Raw genomic sequence first — 17,056 nt, 5'->3', positions numbered from 1 at the left:
AAAATATTTTTGGGGTTTTGGAACTGAAAGTTATTTTCTCAATATTTTTCCTTCTCTCTACCTCCCCCTCTTCCTACCTTCCTCCAGTCCTCTCTCTACCCCTGATACCATTCCCTCCCACCCCTCCAGTAGTCAAATTACAAAAAGAGAGGGGAAAAAAGGGATGGAGACAAGATGGAAAAGGTAGATAAAAGGAAATAAGCCCCAAAACTGGGAAGGGAAAACAAAAAAAGTCAGCCAGGGAGGGGATATGGATTTCTTAATATAAATTTCAAGAAAATATGGAAGTGTCAACATTTTTCATTAAACATACTTGCCTTTTTTGACTAATGGGTGACAGAAGTCAGAATGAGTATTAATTGTATCATAATAATTGCTTTCCCCTCTTTATATCATATGACTACTGGGGAAAGGTAGAGAGAGGATGGATACAAAATGGGCAAAGGCATGGCTCTGGGAGAATGCAGAGCCTATTATAAAATGACATTTTAAGTGTTCCACAAGACTTAAGACTAAAGAAAGTGTCAGAACATGACAGGAGACTTGATCCTTTATGGAAAGAAAAAGCCAACAAATTAGGGGCCCTTCTTAATAACTGTAGAGAAAAAAGGAGCAGGACTCAGACCTAGTATTGATCTGGCTGGATGAATAAGAATATTACAAGGATTTTTTCCCTCTTGAACTAAAGGAGCAAAATGTTGCTGGAGGATCTGAGGCAAAATTCTTAAACAACTTAAATGCATCAACAGGATATGAGCAGATTCTCTGTACACACAGAATGACCCAAGATTTGCACTTTCAACCTACTATGCAGCTTCTGGATATTGCCTTTCAGAGTATGTTCAGCACCAGAAATATTTTGCCATCCAATTTCTCAGATGCTAGTCTAGCAGAAATGAAAGTGTGGGCTGGTGATATTATAGCCAGAGAGGACACTGCTTCTGGAACCAGAAAGTTACTGGTATTCAGTAAGCGCTAAAAATTGCAAGCAACAACCTTACAGAACAAAGCTAAATGTCACTTTCAGACAGCTGAAATCTTCTATTGAAGAGTGAAATTGTTTGATGATATCGAGTTTCAAGCAACACTGAACATCCAGGGAGCCAAAGATAAAAAGGAATGCAGACACAACAAAACACACTGAATGATGTAAGTTCATACCCAGTGCTGCAGTTAAAATCTCTCACCTAAAAGAACTTCACAAAGGCATAGAACAGGCAAAGTCACCACAGCAAGAGAGAGAAACAAACCAAAGCATGTACTAATAATCAGCATCAGAGCTGCATTTCTTTGACCCGCTGAAGGACACCCATGTTACCACAAGAATACTGTCCCGCAAAAAGAGTCTTGACATGTCTGCTACATATAATGCTAACTTTTCATATAGTCCTATGGATTTTTAATATTACTGAAATAGTAACCAGATGGAGACAAAAGTGATTTTTGTTGAACATCTCATGAGAAGTCTGTATATAAAAGGAAAGAATTTCAAGTTCAGTGAATTTTGCTTCCTCAAATTTAGAGCCTCAACTCTGATTCTCTAATTTTTGCTCAAAAGTAAATTCTTAATTTTTAGTGGCTTGGTTGCAGTTCCAGAGGGCAGTAGTCCAGCGGTCTCCTATTTGATAAGTATTAATACATTTTCCATGTGTGCACTGCAGGTATTTTTCCCACTCACTGTGCCTGCCAGTCAGGCACCCAGCTAGCTCTGCAGAGGGCGACTAAATTAATGAAAATAATTATGGACTCTATTCTTCCTGTGCTCTAATATGTGAGCTACTTTTTGTGATTTACAACTTAAATCAGAAGCTGATAGAAATTAATAATGAGCTCATTTACATTTCTATAGATTCATTATCATTCTAGCCGCTGATAACTTGTAGTACCAAGTTTTTCCAAAGCAATAACATCCTACTGGCAATGAACTGTCCTTCCTCTTGTTTACAGGCCAAAATAAAATCATTTAAAAAGTAATATTTTAAATTATATCTTTACTGCCTCACAAAGTTTACATTCAACCATCCTAAGCTGGCTTTCAAAAGCCAGCTAAACCGTTCCATTATTATATTAGCATTATTTTGCCAGCCTGATAGAGTTAAGAGATGACATTATAAATTCATATTATAAAGAAGCATCAGTATATAAAGTTGCAGAACCTGGCAGGTAACCTCTAATTTCCATGTGCACTGAGCATACTCCACCCTCTCTTCACTCCAATATGCCAACTGGAATGTACATGTGAGCATGCTCCAAGCCATGGTTGTAAGAGCGGAGCAGGACTTTATCTACATTTGCCCCCTTCTCACACATGATTTGTCAGGGGATGCTATCACACCAGGCACTGAAACTGAGACAGGTAGACAGTTTCTCCTGTGCTCTCAGTGAGTAGGCAGAGAAGGAAAGAGGAGGGGACAAATGGCCTGAAGCTGAGTCTCAGACCAAAAAGATGGGGAGGAACAGGGACAGGAGCTGGAGCAGGAGAGGGACAGGGCCAAATGGATTAGTACCACTAAAAATACTTCCCATTCCAGATCCTGGAATTGAATCCAGAATTCCTGAGACCCTATGTTCCTCTGTTGCCAGCAAACAGCTGTGAAACCCCCTGGCAGTGTATGTGTGTCCATCTATAATAGCCTGACCATTTAGTGCACTTAAGATCATTTATTGGAATACAGGATGTGTTTGTCACAGATAATAGTTTATTTTCCTAAATAATAACTTTAACTCTAAGTGATGGAATCTGTTGATGCTTGAATTAAAATCATATGAAAAGATCAATACACATATCTTCTTTTTATATTTAAGTGCAGTGATTTCCTGTATTGCTCATGCTTAGAGTTTTGCATTGTGAATACTTACAATACATGAAAACCAGTGGAAACAAAGATAGAAAGAAAAATAAAGTGAAGCCCATCAGAAGGAAGATACTGATTCAGTTTATACCATATTGTGGACCTGATATAATGATGAAATGGGAACTGGATGTGATATTTTAGCATTAATATATCTAATCTGATCCTTTATGCTAACTATAGTAAGGTCAATTCCTACCTCTCTTCATATGTGACTTTTGGCATGTCCATAATTAAGCATTAATGTTCATGATTTTTATCAGTTATCTTTTAATTCCTATATGTAAACGTGGTCTAATTATTGAGATACTGTATAGCAGTCTAATTGCTAAGGCCCTCCAAAACACTTTTTTTTTAAAATTCTGTGGTATACTATACCCATTTGTGGTTACTTGGAAGTTTCTCAGAAAGAGAATGCAAAATATCTGACCTGGGCTTGTCTCCTTAGGCCTATGTTATTCAGCTAAATCCCATACTTTAGTATAGCTACTCCCACAGGGCCTTATATTAATACAACAGGCCTATAGTCATTGCAAGCCTAATCTGTCTTCCTTTTTTGTTACAACTTCATAACTCCCATTAAACACGTGAGCAAATGAATCAGACGTTACTCAAAACTATAAACCTTCCAAGATCAGGTCAGGGATCAAGGGTCATCTCTCCTCCAGGTCCAGAAAGAGGATAATAGCTTACCACCTCTACCAGTTGCTTCATTAGGACAAGTGATAGGCCTATGCTATGGGGTCTTAGACCTTGTGATAGCCATATGGACTATCTATATGATGGAGTTTCTATTTTTTAAAGTTTGTGGGGGGTTTTTTAAATAGGACATTACACAAACAAACACTAAGGGTATGTCTACACTGCACGCTTATTTTGAAATAAGCTAATTCCGGAATAGTTATTCCAAAAAAGCTCATTTCAAAATAGCACGTCTATACTGCAGGGAAGCCTCAAAATTAGTCTGAGGCAGGCTTCCCTAATGTAGACATGCTATTTCGATTTAGAGCCCCAGGAGGCACTGGGGAGGAATAACTTAAAATGGCCCTGGTGAGGAGCTGTTTTGAAATAGCAGCAGTGGAGCAACTATGCATACCTTATTTCAAAATAGCTATTTTGGAATAAGCATTATTCCTCATAGAATAAGGTTTATAGATTTTAGAATAAGGTGTCCGTTATTTCAAAATTATTTCAAAATAACGTAATGGCTGTGTGGACACTCACATTATTATTTTGAAATAACACTAGTTATCTTGAAATAACAGTGCAGTGTAGATGCACCCTTACAAAAAGGAACACTAAAGGTAAAAAGTCAAAAGTTAAGACATTCCAGAATTAAGATTTCCTGTGTGATGCTGGGTAACTAACTTCAACCAAACTTTTGCCAAGGTCCCAATCTGGTACATTTGGAGCCAGATTTGCTATAACTGAAGTCAATTGAAACTATGTTTTGAACCTAAGGGCTACATCTACACTGCAGGCTTCTTGCACAAGAACTGTTTTTTGCAAGAGTTTCTATGCAAAAATTCTTGCTCAAGAGCACATCCATACCTCCACATGCTTTTTGCACAAGAGCACCCACGGCAGTGTGGACACCCTCTTGCACAAGAAAGCTCTGATGGCCATTTTAGCCATCCACACTGCCTTCTTGCCCAAGAGGTCTTTGTCCTCATGGGGAGAAGAAAAACTTGAGCAAGAAGCCCTCTTTCCAAAGCTTTACTGTAAATGTACTTGCACAAGAACACATGTGCAGTGTAGATGCTCCGCAAGTTTTTGCGCAAGAACAGCCATTCTTGCGCAAAAAGCCTGCAGTGTAGACATAGCCCAGAAGAGTAATAAAATGCCAAGTATTCTTAAAACTTTGAGGGCACTGGGGACCTCACACAGCTCTGCTCTCTAGGGCTGCGTCTAGACTGGCAAGTTTTTCCACAAAAGCAGCCGCTTTTGCAGAAAAACTTGCCAGCTGTCTACACTGGCTGCTTGAATTTCCGCAAGAACACTGACAATCTAAAAAAGATTGTTCTTGCGCAAATACTATGATGCTCCCGTTTGGGGAAAAAGCCCTCTTGCACAAATGTGTTTGCGCAAGAGGGCCAGTGTAGACAGCTAAAAACTGCTTTGCGCAAAAAAGCCCCAATGGCGAAAATGGCAATTGGGGCTTTCTTGCGCAAAACCGCGTCTAGATTGGCATGGATGCTTTTCCGCAAAAAGTGTTTTTGCGCAAAAGCATCCATGCCAATCCAGATGCTCTTTTCCGCAAATGCTTTTAACGGAAAAACTTTTCCGTTAAAAGCATTTGCAGAAAATCATGCCAGTCTAGACGTAGCCTAGAAGTGTCCTGCATACCAACGTAATTCACAAGAGTTTGAGATTTGGCCACATAGAAGTAGGGCAGGGGAAATCTTCAACTTTGAGAATTTGCCATAAAATCCACTCTTCATCCCTGCAGTTATAGGGGCTTTGGCAGCTGTGGTAGAAGGGAAACCTCTAAGTGGTTCAAAAAAGAGCTAGATAAATTCCAAATTAGCCAGGATGGGCAGGGTGGTATTCCTAGCCTCTGAAGGTGGGAATGGGTAATTAGAGATTAAACCAATATTTCCTCTATGTTTTTCCATCCATGTACAGAATAACGTTATGTGTACTGAGGCATATGCAGATATGCACCACCAGTATAAACACATGCTGCTGGCTGCAGCACTGTGAGCACTCTGCTGATCAGCTAGGTGTAATTTGAATCTCTCCTGGTGTTCATTTGCTATCTGAGGCATCTTTCATTGGCCACTGTCACAAGACAGTACACTGGGCTAGATAGATCTTTGGTCTGACCTTGTTGGGGCATTCTTATGTTCTTATATCTTGATCCTCCAGTGAGGGCAGTTTACAGCAAGTTTGATGCCTCTTCAGCAAGATCAGGGATCTCTCTTCCCTTTCTTCCCGGAAAGGGATATGATAATCTCTTGGAATATACTTTTTATCACCTATTTAGTGGGGTATGCATACACAATGGCACTATTTTGGGATAATGTCCATTATCCTAAAATAGCATTATGCGCATCTTAATAGCATGCATGTTATTTTGAAATACATTCAAAACAACAGGCATTTTATCACAGCTTCCTATAAACCTCATTGCACGAGGAATAAGGAAGATGCCAGAACAGTGCTAAAATTTGGCGCGGTGTGGACGGTGCCAAATTTCAAGAGGCTATTTCAAAATAAGCTACGCAATTTGCATAGCTCAAATTACGTAGCTTATTTCAAGCTATGCACAACTGTGTAGATGTACCCTAAGTGTTAATTGCTTTATTCTTCATGTATTAGCTATAAAGGAAATGAAATACATACCAGATGCTTGAGACTTTCAGTCCACTTCACTGTGTATGAAGTGCCATTGTGACTAAGTTCATTTTGCTTCAACTCTATAAGAAAGCCACAGTGCTATGCAACAAGACTTAAAAAAAAAACTAATTGTCCAAGTGGCTTTTCAGTAGATTGGTAGTGAAGGAAAGTAATAACAAATGTAAAAATAAATAATCCACTGCATCAGTTAATTTACAAACTGAAGCATTGCTCATGAGTCAGAATTATCCCTGGTGCACATTCTACTGTTCTCTCAGCCTTTAATTAACCCACTAGAAACCCACTATTTTTTTTGTATAGTAAATTAACTATCATGTATTATAGGAATAGATGTGCACTGTCAAAAAAACATGGATCTCCCACATCTGAAGTTTCAAGTCATTCAATAGTTAGCTATTTTGGCTGAATATGAGTTGTCTTCAAATTCCATTCATCTGCAAATAAAGCCCATACTCTCTCCTCTCTTTCAGGAACCTCATGGTGTGTCACCCTTTGATTCTTCTATCTGATATGTAATAAAATATTTCTGAATCACAGCAGTGTATACTTTTCTTACTGAAAAAGGAGCCTAAATCTTCAGGATGCATTGCTGTTGTGGCAGTGAGGGAAGGGGGAAAGAGTGATGAGGCAGCATTAACAGGAGAAGAAGCTTAGTCATCTGGCAGTTAATCATTTATCAGCATTCACAGAAGTTAAGCAATAAGGGAGAGTGCAATTTAAACTGTTAAGATTTGGTATATTGCTGAACAGGTCTCCATGCCTTGTTTATATATAACTGGACCATAAGGCAAAGACTGAAGAGGCTGTTTGCATTTCTCCCTCTTTAGGCAATATTAGACAAACGTATGCTTAGTGCTGTACATAAGTGATATAGCTTCTAGGTAAAATATGTAATTTTGTTTTGAGTAACATACATTTGGCCCTGACAGTCTCTTACTATATACTCTCTCTAGTTGGTAAATTATAGTTTTTTTTAAAAAATGAATATTCTCCCCTCTTTTTCCTTGGTCAATTTAGCTCATACCCAAGACTATCTTAAAAAAAGTCTTCCTGACTATTGAGTGGGATTATTGATATACCAAAAAAGCTCTTTATATTAATTTGTGTTCATTAGTAAGCAATTTATATATTTGAATGATTGAAGTTGCCCCCAATCCAAAGACATGTACTATTATTTTAGCCAGCAAGTCAGGTGCCACCATATCCTTAAGTAACCACATAACACAATAATATTTCAAATGATTAAGCACACTATCGACTGTCCTTGTTATCCTGAGATGATCTTTCATTCTATGGTACGTGACTCAAAGAAATATTGTCTCTGTGGTTGTCTGCCTCCATCTAGTGACAAGAAAGACACATTAAACTAAAACTTCTATAGTCCAATAAGAAATTGGTTAGTATTGATGAACAGATATCCTACTGAAAAAGTTCTCCGGGCGGAACTCTTATTTCTTGTGCTTAGGTCCAAATTGTGGAATAGAACATAGGACTGGTTTCACAAAGGAGAATAAGTTGCCTCTATGCCCCTAAGATCAACATACAGCCACCACTGGCATTCGTAAAACTACTGCTCGGATGCTACCTAACTTCCCAGGCACTTATGTTTCCCACAATAAAGGACTTTGCCTTGGTCTACACTAGGGAGTTATATCAAAATAATCCCCCTTATTTTGAAATAAGCCTAGCGTCCACACTACCAAGTCTGTTATTTCAAAATAATGGGCTGATTATTTGGAAATCTGTACTCCTGCTTTCCTCAGGGAATAAGTTTATTTCAAAATAGTTTTTTTTTTGAAGTTATTTCTAATTTTGGTCCTTCAAAATAATTTCCTAGTGTAGATATGCCCTTTATGTACCTAAAGGTTAGCCAGTGGGCATGCAGAAAGCTGCCTAAGTCCTGATGCTGCCAAACATCTCCATGTATAGCTCCTGTCCAAATTCTAGTGTGATTCACACACTAGGCCTTTCCCCAGCTGTATTGCCTGCACAGACTGAACCATGCTGAGAGCACACCTAACATTCCAATGAGGGAGAAGCAGCAGCCAGAGCTGGAGGCCTCTAGAACTCCCTGCCCAATAGCCCAATTTAAACATTCACTCAGAATGTGGAGGATTTGGGTTTGAATTCTGACTCTCCCGCCCTCTCCGCCTCCCCAACATGGAGCAGGGACTTGAACCTGAATCTCCTAGGTAAGTGCTGTAACTACTGAGCTTTGAGATATTCCAGTATGCTGTGCCCTATGATTCAAGTCTCAGAAGGAAAAATGTATAACAAGTAAACTGTGTAAACATGAAATAATACTTAAAGAGGGATAACACCACATTTTTACTGATAGCATAAAAGGAGCAATATAATTTTTACTTTGTAAAATTTTTGGCATGTATGATCAGCACAAATATTAATAAAACTATAAACCTACTGAAACAATAGGACCCTACATGTAATGCTTTGTCTGAAGCTCCCATTTTAGGCAATAAAGCTGCTGAAAAGTTGTTAAGCTACAGAAAAGAAATTTGGGAGTAGATCTAAATATCTTTTCATTAGTATTCTCTGCACATGAAATTCTGCAAAGCTACATGTAATGTAGACACTGGAATTGGAATTTTGTAACTAAGAAGTCAGTTGTAAGAAAGGTATGTTATAGCAAAAGGACTGGATTAAATTTAAATACAAGATGTAGGCCTCATAGGGCCAGGAAGCTTTGTTAATTTAGCTCCAGCTCTGTTTGATGTTAGCATGTTAAAGTAAAGGGATAGAATATATCGTAATATATAGTGAGGTTAGTGTTAGTAAGGCCTTGTAGTAGATAGAAGATTGAAAGACTATGTAACTTTGTTAAAGTGACTTAGAAGTACCCCTTTGTTCCATGCTGCAATTCTGAAAACGTATTGTTTGTGTGAATGAGGGAGAGAATGTTTTAGGAGAGGTAAGTCTGAAGGCCACTGCATGCTCAAATGGTCAGAGGAGGGGCCAGAGACTCAGAAGCACCAAACAATAATCAAAGCACACTGACACAGACTACACAGGCAGACTGATGAACCCTGAAGCTAGAGGCAAGGACCCCTTGATAGGGAACCAATCACAACTTTTGCTGGAAAGACAACACCCAGGAAGGGTCATAGAATCATAGAATAATAGGACTGGAAGGGACCTCGAGAGGTCATCGAGTCCAGCCCCCCGCCCTCAAGGCAGGATCAAGCTCCGTCTACACCATCCCTGACAGATGTCTATCTAACCTGTTCTTAAATATCTCCAGAGAGGGAGATTCCACCACCTCCCTTGGCAGTTTATTCCAATATTTGACCACCCTGACAGTTAGGAATTTTTTCCTAATGTCCAATCTAAACCTCCCCTGCTGCACTTTAAGCCCATTACTCCTTGTCCTGTCCTCAGAAACCAAGAGGAACAAATTTTCTCCTTCCTCCTTGTGACACCCTATGAGATATTTGAAAACCGCTATCATGTCCCCCCTTAATCTTCTTTTTTCCAAACTAAACAAGCCCAGTTCACGAAGCCTGGCTTCATAGGCCATGTTCTCTAAACCTTTAATCATTCTTGTCGCTCTTCTCTGTACCCTTTCCAATTTCTCCACATCTTTCTTGAAATGTGGTGCCCAGAACTGGACACAGTACTCCAGCTGAGCCCTAACTAGTGCAGAGTAGAGCGGCAGAATGACTTCACGAGTTTTGCTTACAACACACCTGTTGATACAACCTAGAATCATATTTGCTTTTTTTGCAACAGCATCACACTGTTGACTCATATTCAACTTATGGTCCACTATGACCCCTAGATCCCTTTCCGCCATGCTCCTTCCTAGACAGTCGCTTCCCATCTTGTATGTATGGAACTGATTGTTCCTTCCTAAGTGAAGCACTTTGCATTTCTCTTTATTAAACCTCATCCTGTTTACCTCTGACCATTTCTCTAACTTGCTAAGGTCATTTTGAATTATGTCCCTATCCTCCAAAGAAGTTGCAACCCCACCCAGTTTGGTATCATCTGCAAACTTAATAAGCGTACTCTCTATCCCAATATCTACATCATTGATGAAGATATTGAACAGTACGGGTCCCAAAACAGACCCTTGAGGAACTCCACTTGTTATCCCTTTCCAGCAGGATTTAGAACCGTTAACAACAGCTCTCTAACTACGGTTATCCTGCCAATTATGCACCCACCTTATCGTGGCCCTATCTAAGTTATATTTGCCTAGTTTATCAATAAGAATATCATGTGAGACCGTATCAAATGCCTTACTAAAGTCTAGGTATATGACATCTACCGCTTCTCCCTTATCCACAAGGCTCGTTATCTTATCAAAGAAAGCTATCAGATTAGTTTGGCATGACTTGTTCTTCACAAACCCATGCTGGCTATTCCCTATCACTTTATTACCTTCCAAGTGTTTGCAGATGATTTCCTTAATTACCTGCTCCATTATCTTCCCTGGGACAGACGTTAAACTGACCGGTCTGTAGTTTCCTGGGTTGTTCTTATTCCCCTTTTTATAGATGGGGACAATATTTGCCCTTTTCCAGTCTTCTGGAATCTCCCCTGTCTGCCATGATTTTTCAAAGATCATAGCTAAAGGCTCAGATACCTCCTCTATCAGCTCCTTGAGTATCCTGGGATGCATTTCATCAGGACCCTGGTGACTTGCTGACATCTAACTTTCCCAAGTGATTTTTAACTTGTTGTGTATCCTATCTTCTAAACTTACCCTCTCTCTGCTTGTATTCACTACGTTAGGCACACCTCCAGACTTCTCGGTGAAGACCGAAACAAAGAAGTCATTGAGCATCTCCGCCATTTCCAAGTTCCCTGTTACTGCTTCTCCCTCCTCACTAAGCAGTGGGCCTACCCTGTCCTTGGTCTTCCTCTTGCTTTTAATGTATTTATAAAAGGTCTTCTTGTTTCCCTTTATGCCTGTAGCTAGTTTGATCTCATTTTGTGCCTTTGCCTTTCTAATCTTGCCCCTGCATTCCCGTGTTGCTTGCCTATATTCATCCTTTGTTAGTTGTCCTAGTTTCCATTTTTTATATGACTCCTTTTTTATTTTGAGATCATGCAAGATCTCCTTGTTAAGCCAAGCTGGTCTTTTGCCATATTTTCTATCTTTCCTACACAGCGGAATTGTTTGCTTTTGGGCCCTTAACAACGTCCCTTTGAAATACTTCCAACTCTCCTCAGTTGTTTTTCCCTTCAGTCTTGCTTCCCATGGGACCTTACCTACAAGTTCTCTGAGCTTATCAAAATCTGCCTTCCTGAAATCCATTACCTCAATTGTGCTGGTCTCCCTTCTACCTTTCCTTAAGATCATGAACTCTATTATTTCGTGATCACTGTCCCCTATACTGTCTTCCACTTTCAAGTTCTCAACAAGTTCCTCCCTATTTGTTAAAACCAAATCCAGAACAGCTTCTCCTCTGGTAGCTTTTTCAACCTTCTGAAACAGAAAGTTGTCTCCAATGCAGTCCAGAAACTTATTGGATAGCCTGTGCCTCGCTGTGTTAGTTTCCCAACATATGTCTGGATAGTTGAAGTCCCCCATCACCACCAAATCTTGGGCTTTGGATAGTTTTGTTAATTGTTTAAAAAAGGCCTCATCCACCTCTTCCACCTGGCTAGGTGGCCTGTAGTAGACTCCTAGCATGATATCACCCTCGTTTTTTACCCCTTTTAGCTTAACCCAGAGACTCTCTACACAGCTATCTCCTACGTTCATCTCCACTTCAGTCCAAGTGTGTACATTTTTAATATACAAGGCAACCCCTCCTCCCTTTTTTCCCTGTCTGTCCTTCCTGAGCAAGCCGTACCCTTCCATACCAATATTCCAATCATGTGTCCCATCCCACCAGGTTTCTGTAATACCAATGATATCATAGTTGTATTTATTGGTTAGCAATTCCAGTTCTTCCTGCTTATTACCCATACTTCTCGCATTTGTATATAGGCATCTAAGATACTGATTTGATCTTGCCTCCCTGTTGTGCCCTGACCCTCCTTTCTCCTTGCCATTATAGGCCGTAGTCCCCTCCATTTCCAACCCATCTCCCAGTCCCGCACATTCAGCACTTACCTGTGGGCTTTGCTCACCTGCCCCCGACAAACCTAGTTTAAAGCCCACCTCACAAGGTTAGCCAGTCTGTGTCCAAACAAGGCCTTCCAGCATACTGACAGCAGATGACTGAGAACAACTTCTTCCCCACAAGCACATGTCATAGGAAGATTGATTGTGATGCTGAATGACTGACTAAGGCTGGATGAGGCAAAATGCATAGACTTGCACGGAAGGAAAGTCCTATAAAGGATGGGGTTTCTAATATGATTCTTCGGGTTCTGTCCTGCTAAGACCAAGACCAGGAGGGGCATCCAGGTTCCTACCTCGCACCTGACCTATCTGGTCAATAGGTTGGGCCAAGCAACAGACTGGTAACTATCAGCTCCATCCATCAGTTCTGTGTGTGTGTGTATAAATGCATATGCTGCTTTTTCATATTATCAATAAATGCAGAGAGCTGCCTTATCCCCCTGGAAAAGATCCCATCTATTTCTGTAACCACCACCAGGCAGATTTGAACCAGGGACCTCTGAAGTGGTGTATAGGAACCTCTACCCTATGAGCTAAAAGCCAACTGGCTCCCAGCCAATGCTGTTGAGGTCTCCTGATCTTAATTGTTGCTGTGGTCTAGGTAGCACTTGCATTGCTCCAGAACCGCATCGGGGCTACGTCTACACTCGCAGCTTCTTGTGCAAGAAATATGCAAATGAAGCTAAGCATGGACTATCACCAAGCCTCATTTGCATACCTAATGAGCTGCCATTTTTGCAGAAGAGGCTCTTGCGCCAGAAGGAGCTGTCTACACTGCCGCTACTTGCACAACAAAAACCCTCTTGCACAATGCCGTTATTCCTGAAAATAATCAGTGTAGTGGCATTGCACAAGAGGGTTTTTGTTGTGCAAGAAGGGGCACTTAGAGGCAGTGTAGACAGCTCCTTCTGGCTCAGATTCTTCTGCAAAAATGGTGGCTCATTTGGTATGCAAATGAGGCTTGGCAATATTCCACACTTAGCCTCATTTGCATATTTCTCCCGCAAGAAGCCACAAGTGTAGACATAACCTAGGTGTGTGGGTTACTATTTGTTATGCTTAAAAGAAGTGTAGCAACAGAAAATCAAATGCTTCTGCATAAATTTCACATTCTGATGAGCTAGATCACAGAAATCTTGCATTTTTTCCACTTAGTCTCTTGTCATCCTATCATTTTAAGCCTTCTCTTGTGTCCACTCATCTATGTGACAGGTTGCTATTCATAGAAACACAGAAAAGCCAGTCACATGGGAATACTGTGAAAGACTGTTTGCTCTTCAAGGAAGAGCAAAAAATAGAAAATGGGATATGTCAGCAGCACTCACTTTCCCTTATGGCAGGGTCCTCAGGCCAAAACCTCTCATCATCCAGCCCCGGAGCACTTTGGCTGGCATTGGGAAATATTACACAGGGTGAAGAATCAATTTCAACCCCCCAGGCATGGAATGTCAACAGAGCCATTTTGCCTCTACTACTCCATTCTAATGACTGGAGCAGCTTCTAGTGCTCCCTGTTTGATTTTCTGGCCCTTCCCTTTTCACATTATAGTGGAATACGGACTGGCTCCTGTCTTCCACAAAATTTCCATTAGACAAAGACTTAGGAGAGCCCAAGGACTAGTTCCTTCCCAATAGGGCTTCCCCAAATCCTATGTCTCCACCAAATATCCAGGCAGGATATCAGCACACGCACACAGAAGAAAAAGATAAGGTTTTTCTCCCTCCCAAATGGATACACTCAGAATTTTGTAAGGGGTGTAAAGATTAAAACATTTTATCTTAATTCCTCCTTGCTTCTGGGGATAGTAATCTATTGCTGGCCTCTACCAAGAATAGCAATAAATTACTGCTCATCCCAAGGTGGTTCAGCTGCCCACACTAACAAATTTCAGGAGGAACGGAAGCCCTATCCATTCCCTGCTCTCCTCCTCCTCCTCCCTCACACTCTTTCCTCCCAGCTGTTCTGTGGAAGGAATTAATTCCCTTTACTTCTATGCACCCAGACTGCAAAGTGCCAGAGTTATTTCTGTGCATTGGAATGTAGACTGAGTCACAATATAGCCCTTAGTTCTAGTCTGTACCTAGTGATCTGCCTTGACACACTAGAGAGTAGCCTGAAGATCAAAATTCTCATGTGTTCTGTCAGTAGTGGGTCAAGCTGTCTAAGATTAACAAGAAGCTGAGGAACATGCATTGTTGAATAAGGTCAAATCAATCTGACTTCATACCCTATGTCTCCAGCACAAAGAAAAGAATGCATCAATACAAATGTGTGTAATGCATCCTCCTTAGTCTGTACAAGAAGGTTACTTATATAAAAAAACCATAAGAACAAATGATACTTATACAATGTAAAAGAAACCCACACAAGCCAGGGAAAGCACCATAGGCATTTAATTGCTAGACTTTATTTCACATGCAACATTCATTCTGGGGTCCCCTAGCATAAATTGAAGGATATGAAAGAAATGTAAGAATCCCCCCTTTCCCACAGTTAAAGCATCTCTCACCAAAGGAGTCCCCCTGAGGTGGCAATTTCTGAGTCATACCTTCTTGTGTTCTGGTAAGACCAACCAAATAGCATTTCCCACCTCTCTTAATTGTAGAAAAAATCCTTTCACTTTTCCATAAGACAACACTCAATTTGCTTCAAGATATACATTAGATTTTCCTTGTAGGATAACACAATTTTACTAGCAACTTCAGTTATATCTATTAATGGGGTAGCCTTAACCATTTAATCCCATATCATTTTAGTAGCTCATTGGTGCCATTCAGGAAGCCAGAAATGGCAGAACTCATGTTAAACAGTCTTGTTTAAACAGAGTCTCAAGCCAGGCCATAGATTCTCTCTGTACATCTGTCTCTGCTTAAAAGCTCATAGACTTTAAGGTCAGAAGGGACCATTATGATCATCTAGTCTGACCCCCTGCACAATGCAGGCCACAGAATCTCACCCACCCTCTGCTAGAATAATCCTCTCACCTATATCTCAGATATTGAAGTCCCCAAATGATGGTTTAAAGACCCCAAGATGCAGAGAATCCTCCTGCAAGTGACCTGTGCCCTACGCTACAGAGGAAGGCGAAAAACCTCCAGGACCTCTGCCAATCTACCCTGGAGGAAAATTCCTTCCTGACCCCAAAATATGGCCATCAGCTGAAACCTGAGCATGTGGGCAAGACTCACCAACCAGAAAAAAGTGGCTAGCTCCTTTCCTAGCCACTTGGTATGCAATTCCAGCTCTTACTTCCTCCTTTCCAAAGCATTGAACTCCAGGTGCCTATTCCCACTGTGAGGACAGCCAGGCAAACCACCATGGCTTGAACAAGAGCTGAGGCAAGTGCAGCCTGCAAGAACCACCAGGGAGTATCCACAACAAAGTTGCAACACTGAGCAGACTGAATTAGCTGCTTTCATTAGAAGCCTATATACCTGCCTTGGGGTCACCTGGTTAGACCTTTCTTTGTGGAGGGGGGGGGCCTCAGAGAAGGAGTGGGAAGGAAACAGGGCAAGGGTATTTGGGTTTGAGGTAGATTTTACATTGCACTTAAACTGAAAGAGTGACCTTGTGGTTAAAAAGGTTGGAGATCACTGGTCTAGGTTGATGAAAGAATGCTTCTCTCAACCTACTACCATTGTATGAGGAGGGATTCCTACAGGGATAGAAACCCCCTTCCCATTACTGTAGGCTGCATCTGCACTATGGAATTACCAGAGGCTAGCTTCAGTACAACACCTATGCTGCTGTAGCTCTCATACTGTAGACAAGTCCCTGCTGAAGTACTGAAATCAAAATTAGGAGAGATGGATAGTGAACCTAAGTCTGCTTGCTGAAGTCTGTTCAGAAATCCTAAATGTGACTCAAGAATGGTTTTGTCAGAAACAGTTTCACCATCCTAGGAAAGTTGAGATGTCAAAATGGTTTTAAATCTTAAATGAAGACAAAAAGGTTGAAGTCTTTCAAACAAAGTCTAAGAGGGGGGAAAAAAAGCTGTCCAGGTCAGTCCATTTTGTTTTGATACTTCTGAAAAGGTCAACATGAAGTATTCTATTTTTAATGTTTTTAAAATATCTTGTTTCATTTATAAACTTAAAAAAACCCTAAAGTTGATCAGACCAAATAAATCCAGAACTTTAGAGAACATCAAAAAGGGATGTTTCAAAAATTGAAATAATTCTTTAAAAGATCTTTTTTGAAATGAGTAACTTGTTAAAAATCAACCCTTTCCTGTAAAAAGTTCTGGTTCCAGCAAATTATCATGTGAGGGAAGGTTTCTCTTTCAAACACCTTATGAAATAGTCTCCCCACCATGCTTACAAACTACTGCAGCTCAGAACTTACAAACCTTTTGTTTTCACCAGCAGTGGTTGAATAAGTCAAGTAGCGTGTATCCTAATAGCTCTCACAAATCTTTCATACACATACCCTCTGCTATGGGCTGTCTTCTTGTCCTTTTATACTTTCTGGGCTCATTCACCATTTTTTTTGAAGCTTTCTCCCCTCCTCCCCCCAATCTATCAATTAGGCACAGCTGTTGTTTCCATTTCCTGCAGGGTGATTCAGTTGGTGATCCAGTGAACAGAGCACTGGCACAGCTGTTGTGGCTCAACAGTCTAGCACAAAATGTTTAAACAGAAAAGGTTTCACCGTGCCATTCCTAACCAGCACTACTTAAGTTGCAAGCACCCACACCTGTGGACATGCAGTAAGTAAAGCATCTAGCAATATACCAGGGGGCTAATCC

At 40.6% G+C, this 17,056-nt stretch overlaps 1 long non-coding RNA gene across 1 annotated transcript in view; it reads right to left on the bottom strand.

Moving 5' to 3' along the window:
• Positions 1-16,722, bottom strand: part of LOC142829455 (uncharacterized) — a 111,853-nt gene extending 95,131 nt beyond the window's left edge. The window contains exon 1 of the long non-coding RNA XR_012903871.1: positions 16,658-16,722. This is a non-coding gene — a long non-coding RNA (uncharacterized LOC142829455). The remainder of the gene's footprint in view (positions 1-16,657) is intronic.
• Between the last annotated feature and the right edge of the window lie 334 nt (positions 16,723-17,056).

This window comes from Pelodiscus sinensis, chromosome 5 (genome assembly GCF_049634645.1).
Source record: "Pelodiscus sinensis isolate JC-2024 chromosome 5, ASM4963464v1, whole genome shotgun sequence".
Classification (NCBI taxonomy): Eukaryota; Metazoa; Chordata; order Testudines; family Trionychidae; genus Pelodiscus; species Pelodiscus sinensis.
Note: the sequence above shows the minus strand (reverse complement) of the source record. Positions and strands in the feature narration are given on the sequence as shown.